The 19,557-nt window shown below is 46.5% G+C and overlaps 1 protein-coding gene and 1 long non-coding RNA gene across 2 annotated transcripts in view; one reads left to right on the top strand and one right to left on the bottom strand.

The window, feature by feature from the left end:
• DNAH8 (dynein axonemal heavy chain 8) overlaps positions 1-19,557 on the top strand; it is a 13,985,216-nt gene that overhangs the window by 8,170,832 nt on the left and 5,794,827 nt on the right. The gene's annotated exons all lie outside the window — the stretch shown is intronic.
• The window catches only part of LOC146813761 (uncharacterized), a 92,143-nt gene continuing 86,854 nt past the window's right edge, over positions 14,269-19,557 (bottom strand). The window contains exons 3-4 of the long non-coding RNA XR_014962435.1: positions 14,597-14,653; positions 14,269-14,513 (exon numbers count right to left, since the gene is read on the bottom strand). This is a non-coding gene — a long non-coding RNA (uncharacterized LOC146813761). The remainder of the gene's footprint in view (positions 14,514-14,596; positions 14,654-19,557) is intronic.

The following is a 19,557-nucleotide window of genomic DNA, read 5'->3' as shown; positions in this document are numbered from 1 at the left end:
AGAAGATATTTTCTTCGGCCAGATTAGCGCTGCAGTTGGAGAACACCACATGCCTCTTGAGCCATTATTCCCATACAGTATGTGTTAGATCTGGGGGTCTCTAGTTGCCAGAGGTAGGTACCTTTGACCAAAGAAGGACCCGTGCTTCCAGTCAGGGTAAGGCGGTACACTCCTAAAATAACCCCTGCTCGCCCCCTTGGTAGCTTGGCACAAGCAGACAGGCTTATCTCAGAGGCAGTGCGTAAAGCATTTGTGAACACATACAGTAACCCAGTGACAACACTACGGATGGACACCACATAAGTTGTAGTATGAAAATAAGTATCTTATATATAGATTTCACACAAGACCACAAACTGCAAAAATCCACAATACTGTACTTTAGAAATGGTAGAATTAGCTTAGTTCTCTTAAGATTTAAAATGCGACACTAAGTTCAACGTACCTTTGGATGCGTAACCCTATACAACGAAAGTGTTGCAGGGAAGGTGATGCGTTGGTTCCTTACGCACAGGAACGGTGATGCGTCGGTTTCTTACTGCGCTTCCGTGGCGGTGCGACCCGCAACGCCGTGATGTGATGAAGATCCGGTGCGATGAAACAAAGAAGGCATCTTCTTCTTGATGCGGCCCGATGCGTGCACGCCCGTCGGCCGTGCGTTGACTTAACGATTCTTCTGAGCCGCGACAGGCCCTGCGACACGCTTTTCCAGTGATGCGAGATTTTTCGGCGATGTGATGCGACAGCTGCAGCAGCGACACCCTTCTTCAGTGATGTGACAACAGCGGCTGCGGCACGCTTCTCCGGTGATGCGAGATGCTTCGGTGATGCGACAGCTGCAGTGGCGACACCCTTCTTCAGTGATGCAATGACAGCGGCGGCGACACGCTTCTTCTTCGTGAGTCGCGCTTCCAGCTCCTTGCGGCACGCAGTTCCTCAGAAAGCCCAACACAATGGTATGCACTTTCAAAGAACTCTTGGGGAGCTGGTGGTTGAAGTCTGTTGTCCCTGAGACTTCAGCAGAAGGCAAATTCTTTCTCAAGCCCTTGGAGATCCTTCACAAGTTGAATAAAGTACACACAAAGTTCCTTTCTCCTCTCTTTGGCAGTCAGGCAACCCCTGCAGGCCAATCCCTCACTCTTAGGGATAGTCTCTCCTCAGTCTCTCTGGTTCCTCTCCTCAGCAAAGGTGTCTTCTTGTTTCCAATAAGTGATCTAAAGTTATGGGGTCTGGGTCCCCCTTTTTATACAGTTTTTGTTCTCTGAAGGCAGAGAGGCCTTTGCCTAGTCCAAACCAGTTCTGGTCAGTCCTGGAGCACTTTGTTGACAAGACTCCTTCTTTCCTTTCACAGTGCAGAGCAGGGACATCAGACGCACCACAGGAGGTGGAGCCAGCATTGTGGAGGGAAGGCACAGCCCTTTTCAGGTCCCGGGTGCAACTCCTCCCACCCATCTACATGCAGATCTCTCTATTCAACCCTGTGCTGACTCACCCTGTCTCCTGGAACCCCCCACCCCTGTCACTCAAACTCCAGACAAGGAATACACAACCTAGCAGAGGCATGCTTGGATGGTTAGACAAGAAAATACCTACTATCTAAAAGTGGTATTTTCAAACACAGAATGTTCAAACCAACTTCACTAAAAGATGCATTTTATCATTTTGAGTTCAGGCATACTAAACTCGAATTTCTACCTAGTTTCCTGAGTCAGTTAGGATTATAAAATGTAATAATCAAACTGTCCATTCTGGCCTATGGGGAACAGGTAGCCTTGCAATAGTGAAAAACGAAAATGTCTGTCATTCACTATTAGGACATGCAACACACCAGGGCATGTCCTACCTTATATTTACAATGCACCCTGCCCTTGGGCCTACCATAGGGGTGTCTGATATGAAGAAAAGGGAAGGTTTAGAGACTGGCAAGTGGGTGCACTTGCCCAGTCAACATGGCAGTACCAGACTGCAGTTATCAAAAAATGGGGGAAATAGAGGTTCACGGTTAGGTTCACCCTCCAGCAGTACATGTATCAAAGAGTGCTTCAAAAGCAGTCTCACTCTGAACATCGTAGACACCCATTGAACCTCCTCACATCTATTACACCATATGTCAGTTTTGTGATTCTAACACATTGCCCATTACCTTGCCATTTTTTGGTTGACAATAACTCCCCTACCCCTGATTATGAATAATTCTTGTCCCATGATAGACACTATATCCTTGCAGTCTATCTTCTGATATGAGGTCAATAAAGTTTTTGCAAAAAAAAATTTTTCCAATGCTTTTTTCCCCCAATCCATCAAGGTCGCTCCGTAGTGACAACGCACTACTCCCCTTGATCATGCTCACCATACATGAGACATCATTTGCCTTCTGTAAGTTAGTATTTATATCTTGTCACGCCATAGCGTATAGTCTAATCAGATACTAACATTGTGTCTCATTATTTTTCTTGCAAAGTCGACCCAATCCAAAATGGCCGCCCCCGAAGGGTCTCCGATCACGAGCCCTCCTCGCTTTCTATGCGAGAATTTCCTTTGATAACCAGCTCCATACCGGAGACACGCCAGAATGCGGTCCGGTAGGTTTTGGCTCCAGTAGGTGTTATTGAGTGTGGCAGTCCACGTACAAGTAAGTGATAGCTCTATGTTGGACCCCCTAACCAACCCACTACGCGGAGAACAACCATTCTTCCCGTTTTTCTCCCTAAGGGCGAACCATTAACTCAGAGCACGCCACAGTCTTAACGGCCTCATTTACATTTTTTCTTAGATGTACGAGATCGCCACACCCCCTCCGTTGACCATGAGGCACATTGTTGCTTTTTAAAAAGTATGTAATGTCCTTTTTCGTCATTTGTATGTTTGTATGTGTGTTATATGTTGTGTCAGACACGTTAGTTTTTTGCATTTTCGACTCACTTTTCAGCACAAATGCCGGCATGGAGAAAGTGATTTATTGTTCCTTTCTTGTTTTTAAAACCACAAAGAGGCACATCAGAGACTAAAGTGTATGAACACTTGGGTGTAGTGTGCTCACAATTATTATGGATAACAGTACATATGACATTTTCTTTCCCTTTAACATTTGTTTTATTGTATCCTACAGATATTGCCTGACGTACATTACGTATGTATTAATTGTAACGCATGCCTTATAGTTGCAGCGTCTCACATTTTGCACCTGATTTAGGTTAACTAGGAGTGGCACTTTTACACTGGGCTGGTCCCGGTGTAGTCCTGAAGAAGAGCTGGGGAAGCTCGAAACTAGTTGACCAGATTATATGCTAGGCACACCTATCCATTATAGTTAGGGCCTTTTAGCATATTACCCCGTTTTTAAACCTATCAGCTAAGAGCATCAATAAAGTTTATTTGGCCCACTAGCTGGTTATTTTAATTTTCCTTATCCCACTCCACTTTTTCACTTGCACTACACATATTCTGACTTTTAGTGCTCCTACGTATTCCGTAAGTCGCAGCACACCCCAGTTCGTAGAGGACTGGGAGGACCCCAATGATGAAGCATGTCACCGTGGGGAAGCCCTGGTGAGTGAGGGGACTCAAGAAAGAGATAATCTTTTCCTTTCTTTCAAATTGGTGAATTTCAGAATCAAGTTGATTTCTGACACCTCCCATTCCCCTAGATTAGGTTCTTTTGACTTGACTAGCTCAGGTTGTTCTTTGATACATGTACTGCTGGAGGGTGAACCTAACCGTGAACCTCTATTTCCCCCCATTTTTTGATAACTATTATTTACAGCGTGTAGCTGTGGGAAACCTAACCCGCCCTGTTTTTTACAACTAACCACTGTCTGACATTCCTTCGCACATACCTTTCTTAATATCAACATGACCGAAAGAACAGGCCTCACCTACTCACAAGATGAGGTAGATAGAATTAGAGCGTCCATGCTTCACCTGGCTGGGACCAGCACCAGGGATACCAACGAAGCCAGCCAATGCTGGGATGAGTTGACAGAATTGAAACGAGAACAAATTAAAACGTTGATTCATGGAATCATGATGACTGAATATGTAAGAGCCAACATTGCCCCACGGGGCTGGATAGTCAGGAATGAACTCTTTATTTTCCAAAATGACAAACTCTTTAAAAAGGATTGGTCGCTAATATCCTGGCACTGTACCAGAGACTGGCTTGTGCCAATTATAAAAACTGCAGCACGCCTCTCTGAAGAAATGAAAATTGGCATTCATGACTTGGAAGTTCGTTTAAAAACATATCAGAGCACAGCTGAGCTAAAAAAACGACTTGAACTCAACAAGACCATGACTGATTTTGAAATAAGTTTAAAAGATACGAAATACGTTAAACTACAAAAAGATCAGAAGAATTTCTCTCTAGAAAAAGTGTACCCTTACACTAGAGATGATTACATCCCCACCAATCGCAATCCAGGCTACAACACAGACAGCGATGGCTCTGACACAGGTTCAGACCTTTCAGATTCTGGCAGGAACTATAACTTTACGAACAGGAACAGACGCTCAAGAGGAGGACGTCAAAGAAATAGAGGCGGACCAAGATTTGGTTGGCCTTCATATCAAAACATGCCACCATACGCCCCACCACCGCAGTTTTTCTATGGACCACCTCCATTTCACCAATCCTACCCACCACAACCCTACCCATACTGGGATGGACCACAGAACCAGGAACAGAGTCAGTCTTTTTTAGGGAGAGGCAAGACTCCATTAAGAGGAAAAAACAGACGAGGCCAACATGTACAATGGGCCCAGCCGCTGGAGACAGTGAGGAGCCACACACGGAGTATGGGACCACTGAACATGCCCTCGACGAGCAACAACCAAGCTTAGTAGTCTCTCTCCAAAGTAACTATTACACCTATTCAGAAAACTGTCTTGGAAAAAGGATTAGGCTTTGTCCCTACAGCCTCATTGGATAAATTCAAGCTGGTCTGCGAATTAAGAGTTTATTCGAAAGATTAAACTGGAAATCTACTTCAAAGACAAGGAACCCAGTACTAATACTTCTACGGATACTGGACTACATAAAAAATCCAATTTCACTCCTCCATCCAATAACCTTCCTATTGAACAACTAGCTTTCGAAAAAGCAGTTTTGAAGGAGGTCACAGAATTAGACCCGAAAACAATAAAAATATTTCACAACACCAGTAAAATCGAACAAGAGGTTATTCACCAACTATCAAATGACAAACACCTAACAATTAAACCAGCGGATAAAGGTGGGGCAATAGTTCTACAAAATACTCTTGACTATCAACAAGAATGCCTACGGCTGTTGGCTGATGAACGCAATTATCTAGCAATACAAAATGACCCCACAGAACGTCTACGGATAGAGATCGCTAGCCTGGTGGAGGAATCCTTGACAAATGAGTGGATAAGTAAAAAAGAAGCGGATTTCTTGGAAAACAAAAAACCTATAATCCCTTACTTTTACACAATTCCCAAAATACATAAATCAATGGAAGCGCCTCCTGGTAGACCAATAGTATCAGGAATAGGTTCCATCCTGGAACCACTATCTAAGTTTGCAGACGCTTTCTTGAGACCTTTGGTCCAAGCAACTGAAACATACCTGCAGGACACAAAGGCAGTCCTCTGTTTAATCAAGGACCTTGAATTCAACCCTACAACCAGTATACTGATTAGTTTAGATGTAGAGAGCCTCTACACTAGTCTCCCGCATAAAGACACTTTAGATATCCTGGAGGAGGTACTTTTTCAAAGCAACTGGGATTACCATACACCCAGACATGTGGTCCTCGAGTGTTGTCACCTGGCCTTGACTGAAAATGTCTTCCAATTTAACGACTCTTTGTACAAACAAACCCACGGTACCAGCATGGGAAGCACATTCGCGCCGAGCGTAGCAGGACTCTACGTATATCACCTAGAGAAACAAAAGATTATCCATCAGCATAACCCGCACATCGACCATATAAAACTATGGAAAAGATATATAGACGATGTGCTCTTGATCTGGGAGGGGAACGAAGAAGAGGCTGAGTTCTTCCTAGTCTGGCTAAACCAACAAGACCCTTTCTTGAAATTTACTTGTACTATGAGTAAGTCCAATCTGGTCTTTCTAGATCTCAACATAATAGCACATGAAGGACGTGTAATCACTACTACACATTTTAAGCCCACAGCAAGAAATTGCCTACTAGTCTATGACAGCTTCCATCCCAGGAGTTTGAAAGACAATCTTCCTTTTGGACAATTTTTGCGTCTGAGACGCAACTGCACTACACGCCAAGACTACAACATTCAAGCCAATGATCTCTCTCAGAAACTGATACGACGACAATATCCACAACATCTTGTGTCCAGAGCCCGAAAAAGAGCTTCAAACAATAACAGAGAGGCACTTTTGGAAGATAAACCGGAGACCAGACACACAGATCGCAAAAGACAAATCTGTATTACCTCCTTCAATATTGCATCTAACCAAGTAACCAAAATAATAAGGAAACACTGGTGAACCCTGAACAGTGGAGGTTTAAATTTACAAAAACCTATGTTTAGCCATCGGAAAGCTAAAAATCTGAGGGACTTTCTAGTTCATACTCGTCCCAACCCTACTAAAACCATGGGTCCTCTACGTTTGCTCCATCCACTACCTGAGGGCCATTACCCATGTAGTAACTGTAGTGTATGTCATTTAACTAAAGTGACGAAAACAGTAACCTACAACAATGGAATGACATGGGACCTTCGATCCTTCACCAACTGCAATACAACAGGGGTGGTATACCTGATTACCTGCGTCTGCAACCTTCACTATGTGGGGATGACCACAAGGAAGGTGAACATCAGAATAATCGAACACCGGAGTAACTTTAGGTGTAAACGCAACAACACAAAAATGACCACTCATTTTTTGGAAAAACACACACCTAATGACTTTAACTGGGTCATTCTGGAACGCGTAAACAATCACTCAAACATTGAAAGAAAACTACACGAAAATGAACAACGCTGGGTGTTTAAGTTAAGCTCCGACAGCAAGGGTTTAAATGATGATATACCCTGGGGACAATTTACATGACATTGACATCCACTGCATATGCCTTAACCCTATTGTGCTTCAAAAGCAGTCTCACTCTGAACATTTTAGACACCCATTGAACCTCTTCACATCTATTACACCATATGTCAGTTTTGTGATTCTAACACGTTGCCTATTACCTTGCCAGTTTTTGGTTGACAATAACTCCCCTACCCCCGATTATTAATAATTCTTGTCCCATGATAGACACTATATCCTTGCAGTCTATCTTCTGATATGAGGTCAATAAAGTTTTTGCAAAAATTGTTTTTTCCAATGCTTTTTTCCCCCAATCCGTCAAGGTCGCTCCGTAGTGACAACGCACTACTCCCCTTGATCATGATCACCATACATGAGACATCATTTGCCTTCTGTAAGTTAGTATTTATATCTCGTCACGCCATAGCGTATAGTCTAATCAGATACTAACATTGTGTCTCATTATTTTTCTTGCAAAGTCGACCCAATCCAAAATGGCCGCCCCGAAGGGTCTCCGATCACGAGCCCTCCTCGCTTTCCATGCGAGAATTTCCTTTGATAACCAGCTCCATACCGGAGACACGCCAGAATGCGGTCCGGTAGGTTTTGGCTCCAGTAGGTGTTATTGAGTGTGGCAGTCCACGTACAAGTAAGTGATAGCTCTATGTTGGACCCCCTAACCAACCCGCTACGCGGAGAACAACCATTCTTCCCGTTTTTCTCCCTAAGGGCGAACCATTAACTCGGAGCACGCCACAGTCTTAACGGCCTCATTTACATTTTTTCTTAGATGTACGAGATCGCCACACCCCCTCCGTTGACCATGAGGCACATTGTTGCTTTTTAAAAAGTATGTAATGTCCTTTTTCGTCATTTGTATGTTTGTATGTGTGTTATATGTTGTGTGAGACACGTTAGTTTTTTGCATTTTCGACTCACTTTTCAGCACAAACGCCGGCATGGAGAAAGTGATTTATTGTTCCTTTCTTGTTTTTAAACCACAAAGAGGCACATCAGAGACTAAAGTGTATGAACACTTGGGTGTAGTGTGCTCACAATTATTATGGATAACAGTACATATGACATTTTCTTTCCCTTTAACATTTGTTTTATTGTATCCTACAGATATTGCCTGACGTACATTACGTATGTATTAATTGTAACGCATGCCTTATAGTTGCAGCGTCTCACATTTTGCACCTGATTTAGGTTAACTAGGAGTGGCACTTTTACACTGGGCTGGTCCCGGTGTAGTCCTGAAGAAGAGCTGGGGAAGCTCGAAACTAGTTGACCAGATTATATGCTAGGCACACCTATCCATTATAGTTAGGTTTAAAAACGGGGTAATATGCTAAAAGGCCCTATCAGCTAAGAGCATCAATAAAGTTTATTTGGCCCACTAGCTGGTTATATTAATTTTCCTTATCCCACTCCACTTTTTCACTTGCACTACACATATTCTGACTTTTAGTGCTCCTACGTATTCCGTAAGTGGCAGCACGCCCCAGTTCGTAGAGGACTGAGAGGACCCCAATGATGAAGCATGTCACCGTGGGGAAACCCTGGTGAGTGAGGGGACTCAAGAAAGAGATAATCTTTTCCTTTCTTTCAAATTGGTGAAGTTCAGAAACAAGTTGATTTCTGACACCTCCCATTCCCCTAGGTTAGGTTCTTTTGACAGTACCAGACTGCACACAGGCTCTGCAATGGCAGACCTGAGACACACTTTACAGGCTGGTTCTGTGGGTGGCACAACCAGTGCTGCAAGACCACCAGCAGCATTTGGTTTACAAGCCATGGGCACACTCAGTGCACTGTACCAGGGTCTGACAAGTAAACCAAATCAGCCAATCATAGAGTCACTAATCCATACATCACTTTACCATAGAGAGCATGTGCACTTTAGCATTGATCAGCAATGGTAAAGTGCCCAGAGTCATAAAACAGCCAACAACAGGTCAGAAAAAATACAGGAGGATGGCAAAAAGTTCAGGGATGACCCAGCAAAAAAAGTCCAACAGTGTGGGATACGGTTGCGCAGGTGCTGCCACAGTGCCCTGTGGAGGCCTGGGCCATTCCCACCCGTGCAGTGGCAGAGGGTCGAGACACAGCTAAGATCGCCATTCGTGTAGGCTGGATACCGCCGACTCTCTAAGCAGAACAGTTTCCACGTCAGTAGCCTTGAGGTGTACATCTGGCTGGCAACGTCTGGTTTCTCTGGGGATGTCCAATCCACCCTTTTGGACATGCCCTTTGATGGCTGCCGCCTTTTCGGTGACAAGGCGAGCTCAGCGCTCGAGTGCTTCAAGGATTCTAAGGCTACGGCTAGATCCTGGGCCTCGTGGCAACTTCTCACCCCCTGCAGTCCACCTTTCGCCCCTTTCGTAGCTACAAAAGGGGTGCCCACCACGTTCCACCCAGTCTGGTCACAGGGCTGCACATGCTACCCAGCCTCTGTGTAGCCGTGGGACCCAACGATGCAGGTCTGGAGACCAGCGGGTGGGCCAGTCCAACCATGACCCCCCTTGCAGCAGCCTACAAACCCTCCTAGTCTGGGGTCACCAGTTGCCAGTGGGTGGAAGGATCCACCATCACCTCCCCCACTGGCAAAACATCACGTCAGACAGGTGGGTTTTGCAGATAGTCCGAAGGGGCTATTCCCTTCCCTTTGAGACTACCCCTCCCTCCATACCACCATCCTTCCATCGCATGTCAGAGGATCACTTGGCCCTTCTCCACCAGGAAGTTGTAGCTCTCATGTCCAAGGGAGCTATCGGGAGGGTCCCTGTGCCAGAAGTCGGTTGTGGTTGCTACTCCCACTACTTTCTGGTACCCAAGAAGTACAAAGGCCTGCGTCCTATCTTAGACCTCAGGGCCCTAAACTGCTTCGTCCGGAAGGAGAAGTACAAGATGCTAAGGACACCTACTTCCATATCCCCATCATGCCTGCCCACAGGTGTTATCTAGGGTTCGCGGTATGCCATGAGCATTTTCAGTTTACCGTGCTTCCCATTAGCCTTACTAGTGCCCCTCGGGTGTTCACGAAAGTGATGGCGGTGGTCGCAGCTCATCAGCCCAGATCAGGGGTTCCGGTCTTCCCCTATCTCGACGACTGATTGTTGAAGGCAGGCTCTCCCCAATCATTCGTCTCCCACCTCCAGACTTCGGTAGACCTCCTGCACTCGCTTGGGTTCACTATCAACGTGCCGAAGTCGCACCTAACTCTCAGAAGCCCCTTTTCATCTGAGCAGTTCTGGATAAAACATTGGAGTTTCCAAGGCGGCACTCACTCGGCGACACTTTTCATCACGAGTGGAATTGCGGCCTCCTGTATACCTTTCCGCCTGTACCACTTCTGCTCAAATTACTGAAGAAGATCAAGCGCGACAGCGCGCAAGTCATTCGTGTTGCTCCAGACTGGGCACAAAGAGTCTGGTACCTCGAGCTTTTGAGCATGGCCATCGATCCTCCGATCAGACTGCCTCTTCTGGAGGATCTTCTGTCACAGCAGCAGGGGACGGTCCTCCACTCGAACCTGTCCATCCTCCACCTCCATGCGTGGCGATTGAGGGTGACAGTTGACAGCTTTTGACCTTTCTCCAGAAGTCTGTAATGTCATCTTGGCAGCCAGGCGTCCCTTTATTAAGTTGGTATACGCCTGCAGGTGGAACACATTTGTGGCATGGTGCACAGCAAAGGCTGTGGATCCCCTTTCTGCCCCTCTTTCAGAAGTTCTTCTGTTCCTTCTTTCTTTGGCCCAGCAGGGCTCTGCTCTGGGCACTATCAAGGGCTACCTTTCGGCTATTTCGGCCTTTCTCAGTCTCCCTGATCAGCCCTCTCTTTTCAAGTCCCCTGTTGTAAATAGATTTCTCAAAGGCATTACTCATCTTTTCCCTCTTATTCCTTACATAATGCCACAGTGGGACTTGAACCTGGTTCTTACATATTTAATGTGCGCTCCCTTTGAGCCTCTTCACAACTGTCCTCTTCGTCTGCTGACTTTGAAGACTGCTTTCCTTGTTGCCATCACCTCTGCCAGGCAAGTGAGTGAGTTTCAGGCTCTTTCTTGTAAACCACCTTTTCTGTCTGTCCAGCCGGACCAGGTTGTGCTCAGAACACGCCCATCCTTTCTGCCGAAGGTTGTCACTGCCTTTCACATCGGGCAGACCATCACTTTGCACACCTTCTTTCCACCTCCGCATCCTTCCAGAGAGGAAGAGAGGCTCCACCGTCTGGACCCAAAACGTGCGTTCTCATTTTACCTGAATCGCACACAACAGTTCCAGGTGGATGACCAGCTCTTTGTTGGCTACGTTGGCGCCTAGAAAGGTCGGACCGTACACAAGCGGACTATCTCCCGTTGTGTATAAAAGCCTTCTATTCTCTGGCTAAAAAGTAGCCTCTGGTGGGGCCGCCACTACGGCGCTGGGACGTGGGGTCCCCTTACAAGACATCTGTCAGGCAGCTACGTGGGCCTCGTTGCACACTTTTACTAAGCATTATTGCCTGGGTAGCCACGTCCTGAGAGAGGGCTTCTTTGGCCGTTCTGTTCTCCAGGACTTTCTGGTGTGATCTTGGTTCGCACATCCACCACCAGGGTTGGTATTGCTGGGGTATCTTTTCTAAGGTAAGGAATCTATCACTACGTGTTTCTTTCAGATGAACAAGTTATTTACTTTCGATAACAATATATCTGTAGGAAACACTAGTTAGTGATAGATTCCTTACCGCCCCACCCATCCTCCCCGTTCTGCGAACTGATTTCTAGGGTTAAGGTCACCCCTTTCAGGGCTCTAGTTTCAATGCACCAGTGGTCAGTATCTTGCATGGCTCTGCGTTCCTGGCGTAGAAAGTCATGTACAGAACTGACGTCAGCATGCGAGGGCGGCGTCTAAGTATCTGCTGCGACATCATCTCGGTGACCATGATGCCAACGACGGATGCAGAGCAGCACGACGCCACCTTCCGACGCGCAGGGGTACTGCTGATTAAAACTTTCCGGATCCAGTCTGATGCCTGGGGGTATTTCTAAGGTAAGGAATATATCACTACGAATGTTTCTTACAGAGTCACATTCTTAACCAGATATAAAAACATCTTTGTTGCTACGTTCATAACAATAAGTAAAGTGGAATGACCATAATTCATGTATGTAACTGCTACCTAGGAGCTCGTATTTACCCACAGGAAAATGTTTCATGCAAACTGTAACTTGAAATGTCAAACTAGGCAGTGAAATAACTACGTCTATTAACCATACCGCCGAAGGCGTTTCAGCTATAGTGAATAGGAGTTTTTCAAATTTTTCCAAATGCAGCATTGTTTAGGTCTCCTCTTTCATGGCCATCAATTGTGTGTGTGTTAAATTAAAAGGCACAAATAAATCATTACAATTCAAGTAATGCCATGGAACAAGTACATTATTTTTTTTAAAAACATACTTTATTCGTCAATTAGCATATACAACGCAGGGCTCTGTGAACCAGAGACATCTGCCAAATCAGACATATGTAATCATGAAAGCAATCGACATTTTTATAAGTATGGTCAATGTGTATAACAAAAGCATACTGAATGATATAGAAATCCCCCCCCAACTCCCACCCTCCCTCATCCCACCCCCCTAGAATCCCACCATGTCTGCACATTTCTGTCCACAGCCTAAAGAAACAAACAAAGAATCCTACCCTGGCAGCATGCACCCCCACGCCCCCTCCCTCTCCGCACCAGAATAATTCCAGCAACTACCCCAGTGGATGGGTCTCCACCACCACTGGTGGCTCCAACCATAGGCCCCGATAGTCCGCCCACCGTTTCCAAATCTTATAGTGCTTGCGTGGGCATCCCCTGGTGACAAAGATAGGCTGCTCCAACCCCATGCAAAAATCTAAACCATTCTTCCATTCAGCCACCGAGGGGGTCCGCGTCGCCTTCCACTCTTTAGCAATGTCACGTTTCGCCAGTGTAAACCCTAACAACATAAGGTGTCGTTTGTAGACATTGCCCCCTATCCCCTCCATGACATGAAGCAGGGCCAACTGCGGTGTTCGAGGGAGCCCCCACCCCAGTACCTCCGAAAGGCATGCAAAGACTCCCCTCCAAAAACGATCTAAGGATGTACACTGCCAAACAGTATGCAGAAAGGAGCCCTCCTCCCGACCACAGCAAAGACACTCTGGGGAAGCGATCAGCCCCGCCCACGACAGTTGTGCTCTAGTAAAATAGACCCTGTGGAGATACTTGAATTGAACCAGAGTCGCATTGCTATTGCCGCACCCCGCGGGGCTGCCAATGCCTCCTTCCAGTCCTCCTCCTCTAGGGTACCCACGTTAGCCTCCCAGTCTCCCCGAAGCTACTGTAGTGTGGGGGAGCAATGAGTAACCAGGGACTGGTATATCCAAGAGATCTTCTTTTCTTGCAAGTCTCCCATAAAGACTTTCGCTTCCAACGGGCTAAATTCAGGGAGAGAGTCCAAACCCTCCAGGCTAGGAGACAGAGCGTGGCGACACTGGAGGTACCGGTAAAATTGCGACTGTGGCATATGAAATTCCCTCTGGAGGTCCTGGAAGGGCTTAAGTGTTGTGCCCCTCATGACATCTCCCAGGGTCAAGATACCAATGTCATCCCATCCTCGGAAACCCTGCAGGGCCGCCAAGTGGGGCAGGCGCCCATTGTTCCACAGAGGGGTCTCCCGAGTCAGGGTATTCCACCAACCCGTGCGCCGCAGCACCTGCCTCCAGATCTGGAACACCACCCGTGTGATCTATGGCATCGCACCCCGCAATGGCGCCGAGTACAGGAGTGTGTGCAATGAGTGACGAACAAGTTAATTTTTGAGTGCTTGAAGCATCAAGCTAAACTGCATATTAGATCTAAGTTGACTTTCCCATGATACAGTTTTATAACCACAATGGGGTAAGCCTGTGTCCCTCAGTACCTGGGTACGTACAAAAGAAGCTACAATGGTTCTGTCGGGAAAAGACAATTTCTTTACAAGTAATAGATAAATCAAGGAATAGCATCAATTGTTTAGCAAGCAATGAATAAATAAAAAATAAGCACACATATTTTCAATGCTGTTGGAACACAAAGACAATGGCAAGTGAATTCCTGCAAAAGTATTATTTTATACAAGTAAGAGCGTTCATGTATATTTACAAATGTTTAAAAGGCTGTCAATGTAAGCAAATTCAAGAAGTGACATATATTAAAGTGATATTGAGTGCTCAGTGATGGTGGTGCAGTGTATATATATATATACATGGTGAAGCCGAAGAGATTAAAGCTAAAGGTGGTCAGGACAAAAAGGAAAAACAATATCTCTGGTAAATAGCACAATTGCTTATTTGTTTAGGACCAAGAGGCTTGATCAAGCTGAGTCATATGTTATCGTCGACGCTTCGACCCTGAAAGGAGCGTTATTGGACCTATGTCATGGCGGGTCTTCTTCAGGACAAGGGGGAGGAGTGACAGCCTAAAAGCGAGAGAGGCAGATATCAATGTGTGTTCCAACTGAAAAGGTACGATGACCGGGGGAACAGGGTGCTGGTTACTCACCCAGTCCGGGGGTAAATTCCCTTGGGCGTCCCTTGTTGAGTGAAGGCTGCCAGTGATCTAAGGAAGGTTAAAGGAGTGATGCTTATGATTAACCTCAAGCTATTGAGAAAGGAGTAGACAATAAGCATGCAGTAAAAAAATTCTTACCTGCACGTCAGTTAGGCTCTAGAATACAGATGCATTTCATATAGTGTGGTCTTTAGAAATTTAGAAGTAAATATATACATTTAATGAGGCCAAGTCTGTGAATGTGCCGGCCACGCAAGGTTAATGGTACAGTAATGCCATTTTAGGCTTACCTAATTAAATGAAGTCGTCAGTGGGCTACTGGAGCAGTAGTCAGCCGGTAGTGGAGATTAGCCATTCATAAATCCTAAAACATGAGATGTAATCAGTGCTTGGTGTGGCAAGGGTTAAAGGACAAATAAAGAAGCTAATGGAGTTAGGCCGCTTGCCTAGCCGTACCCGTCCGATCTGTAACAGTCTTGAGAGTGACTGCCTTCGACCGTGGTTAAATAATGAACCGGGAGCTGCTCACATGTAGAGGCGCACGTAGGCAGCATTCGCGGCGTATAGCAGCAGCTAGATGCTGGTTAATGTGTCAGCGCGGGCCTCATCGTGACACGGATACATCTTGCGTGTAAACGCAGTGTCAGGTGATGCCTTTTGGATGTGGACAGATTTAGTGTTTGTCCAGAATGAAACAGGCTTTCTTCTCATCTGTCTACAGTATAAGGATGCCCACAATGCTTGTGATGCAAACAATTCAAGAAAAATAAATAAATCACGCAAGTTAGCGGTAATTACAGGGGAAAATCATACTTATGCTGAACGTGCATGTGACTGACAGGTAGTGTATGCGATTCAGCCACGTTACACTGGTTCGCTCATTTGCAGGACTCACAATATGATCACGATAAATTGGTTTCACCACATCCATTTGATTTGCAACAGGAACAATTTGAATTGAACAGCAATAGTGCAAACAAAAAGGGGAGCAGAATTTAGAAAAGTATTGACTGCATAAAGTAGACATATGGTACACAATATTAACCGGCGTGCAGGCGTCCTGTATACATGGCACACTATAATGTGTGGGCTAATGCAAACAGTAAGGGTGACTTTCGCAACCGAACTACAACTCCATTGCACCCGAACTACAATGCACCATCAACATCTCCTTCAAAACAGGCAACTTCCCAGATGACTGGCAGCGCGCAGAAGTCAGACCCCTGCTCAAGAATTTCACAGCTGGCCCCATCGACGTCAAGAACTATCGGCCCATCTCGCTCCTCCCCTTCGCAGCTAAAGTTGCAGAGAAAACAGTCAACATGAAACTGATGCGATTAATTGAAGAGAACGCTGTCCTCGACCCATCCAAATCCGTATTCTGAAGCAACCACAGCACAGAGACCGCCCTACTCGCCGCCACAGATGCCATCCACACCCTCCTGGACCAAGGCCACTCCGCAGCACTCATCCTAATCGACCTATCAGTGTCCTTATACACCATCTAGCACCGTACACTAGTCGCCTGACTACACAACGCAGGCATACAAGGAACAGCCCTGAACTGGATCCGATCATTCCTCACTGGAAGAAGCTAAAGGATCAGACTCCCACCCTTTCTCTCCGACCCCACGAAAATCACCTGCGGAGTCCCACAGGGTTCATCACTGAGCCCCACCCTCTTCAACATCTACATGGACCCCCTAGCAGCCATCGTCCGACAACACGGCCTCAACATCGTATCCTACGCCGATGATACCCAGCTCATCCTCTCCCTCACCAAAGACGCCACCACTGCCAAACTCAACTTCCAGAATGGAATGCGATACGTCGCAGTCTGGATGACCAACAGCTGCCTGAAGCTCAACGCTGAGAAGATAGAAGTCCCCGTCCCCAGTACCACCCTTTCTGCATGGGGCAGCACCTGGTGGCTGACCACCCTCAGAAGCCGACCTACCCCTTCAGACCACGCCAAAAACCTCAGCATCGTACTTGACTCAACACTCACCATGAACCGACAGGTCAACGCCGTCACCTCCAGCTGCTTCAACACCCTCCGCATCCTGCGCAAACCCTTCAAGTGGATCCCCCCTGAGTCAAGGAAGACAGTCACCCACACACTCATCAAGCAGACTGGACTATGGAAACGCACTCTACGCCGGTATCAAGTCCCTACTCTGCAAACTCCATGCAATACAGAACACCGCCGCCAGACTCGTCCTCAGCATCCCCCGACACGAACACATCAGCAAACACCTGCGAAGTCTCCACTGGCTCCCCGTGGAGAAAAGAGACACTTTCAAAATCCTCACTCACGCCTACAAATGCCTACACAACAACGGACCCCAATACCTCAATGACAGAATCAACTTCCACGTACCCAAAAGAAACCTCCGATCTTCCAACCTCTCATTGGCCGAAACTCAGCGCATCCACAGAGCCAGAGTATGTGGAAGATCCTTCTCTCACATTGCAGCCAAGACCTGGAATGAGATACCGGCAGACATCAGAAGCGCCGCCCCCTGAACACCTTTAGGAAGACCCTCAAGACCTGGCTGTTCGGCTAAACAGATCGGCGGACCCCCCCCCCCACCCACCCCCAGCGCCTTGAGACCCTCACGGGTGAATAGCGCGCTTAGAATTCCCTGATTGATTGATTGATTGATAGTCCGTAGTGAACCACTAGGATAGACACATCAAAAAATGTCAATACCCATAGCTACAGAGTCAATATGGAGAACGAGTGAGAGTGATCAACTCTCATGGTGTTACACATTTTGGTACAAGGGATTCACAGTAGGAGGCATGTTAGAGTTGTCTGTGATTGTATTACAACTGACCCATTTGTTTCGAGGTCTCCTCCAGTTCATTCAGCCCATGATCTACTGTGTTCAGAGAATCAATCTACTTGCACTCTTTTAAGTTAAGGGATGCAGCGATTGCACCACCTCTCGGGTGTGCAAGCATTTTTTCTACCACCCACCATTTGAGGCTGATTCATGATGTTGAAATGTTCAACTAGTGGGGCACCTTGTACTTTCCACTTCACCCTGCTCATGTGTTACAAAATCCTCGCTTTGAACTTTTCTGTAGTTTGTCCTATATATAGCATGTCACAAGGACATTTGATTGCATATATGACATTTACACTGTTACAATTCCTGAGTAAGGGGAGATTGCACCTTCTGTACTGGTGTGTGAATGATGTACCTTCCACAGTGAGGGAACAGGCCATGCAGCGACCGCACTTGTGGTGTCCAGTCGTGGGGGGGCAACCCAAGTTGTCTTCTAATATTGGGTGGTATAGGTGGCTACAGATAGGCTTTGTCCACCATGTCTTTGATATTTTTGCCTCTCTTGAATGCAAACATTGGGTCTTCAACCGTGCCTAGTTCACTGGAGACTAAATTCCAATATTTTCTTACAATCTTTTTGATCTCGTTGCTCCTTGAATTAAATGTGGTGATGCATTCAATGTTCTCCTGCACTGCACTTGGAGGAGGAGGTCACGGGAACAGTACCAGGCTCGTTTTCTAGCTCACTTGAATAATCCCATCGGGTATCCTCTCTCCTTAAGGAGGTCGGTGAAGGTCTCAGTTCCTTTGATGAAGTCCACCCTACGGGTACAATTTCTCCTGATCCTGTGAAACTGCCCGTTTCGCAGGTTGTCCCTCAGACTTCTCGGATGGTGGGAGTCATATTTGAGTAACGTGATTCATTCCATATGTTTCCTGTACAGATCAGTGAAGAGTGACCCCTCCTCTACTTTAAAGGTGAGATCCAGGAAGTTGATAGTTTCATTGTTGTAGACCATAGTGAACTGGATATCGGTGGATCTGCTGTTGAGCCAGTCCTTGAAGTCAATCAAGTTGGATACAGTGCCAGACCAAATCATTATCACATTGTCTATATAACTCTTCCATACGGCAATGTGGTCTATGAAGGGGTTATTATGATTGTATAGATGTTCATCGTCATACGAATCAATGAAGAGGTTGGCTAAGCTGGGTGCAAACCGAGCCCCCATCACGACCAGTTCTGTCAAGTATCACACAACAAGCATTAGTCTAACGTATTTCAGTGTGGTGATCCGCATCACCGCTCTGAAATGCATTGTCACGCATTATAGCACCTGCTCAGCTACTACCCAGAGTGCTGCTATAATGCACATGAACTGAGGTGCAGCGCCTGTCAGCACGGTGCACACTGCTCCCAGCAGGCAGAGTCTAACGGGGCTGACTAGATCTGCTGAAGTTCTGCAAGTACTGCTACAAAGTATCCAAGTTAGAGATGCACCTGGGCCGACATGTGGCACCAAACTTAAACTGACGTCATTGCAGTCAGTGCCCACTGGTGAAGCTGATTGACTTCCTGCCGCCAGCGCTTCTTGAAATTCTGCGCAGCTCATGATCCACAAGTACTGCTACTAAGTATCCAAGTTATAGAGACACATCCAGGCAGACATGTGGCGCCGAACTTAAACTGACGTCACTGCAGTCACTGCCCACTGGTGAGGTTAATTGACTTCCTGCAACCCGCGCTTCTTGAAGTTCTGTGGAGCTCCTGCTCCGCAAGTACTGCTACTAAGTATCCAAGTTATAGAGACACATCCTTGTAGACATGTGGCGCCGGACTTAAACTGACGTCACTGCAGTCACTGCCCACTGGTGAGGTTAATTGACTTCCTGCAACCCGCGCTTCTTGAAGTTCTGTGGAGCTCCTGCTCCTTCTGACCTCGCCGCTCACCACAGCAGGCGACAGGATGAGGTGATAGATTTCCGACATAAATTAACCAACGTCGACTGCAGCTGACTTTCGAGAGGCTCAAAGTGATTTCTGTGGGCTGGTGTTTCTGACCTCTCTATACCGGACACGGATCAGAGAGGTAAACCTGTTTGGTAAATTTGATTCAGAGATGACTTTTGAGAGTGATTCAACGTATCCGTTCCAAA

Source organism: Triturus cristatus, chromosome 6 (genome assembly GCF_964204655.1).
Source record: "Triturus cristatus chromosome 6, aTriCri1.1, whole genome shotgun sequence".
Taxonomy (NCBI): Eukaryota; Metazoa; Chordata; class Amphibia; order Caudata; family Salamandridae; genus Triturus; species Triturus cristatus.
The sequence above is the reverse complement of the archived record's forward strand: the minus strand, read 5'-3'. Positions and strand labels throughout refer to the sequence as shown.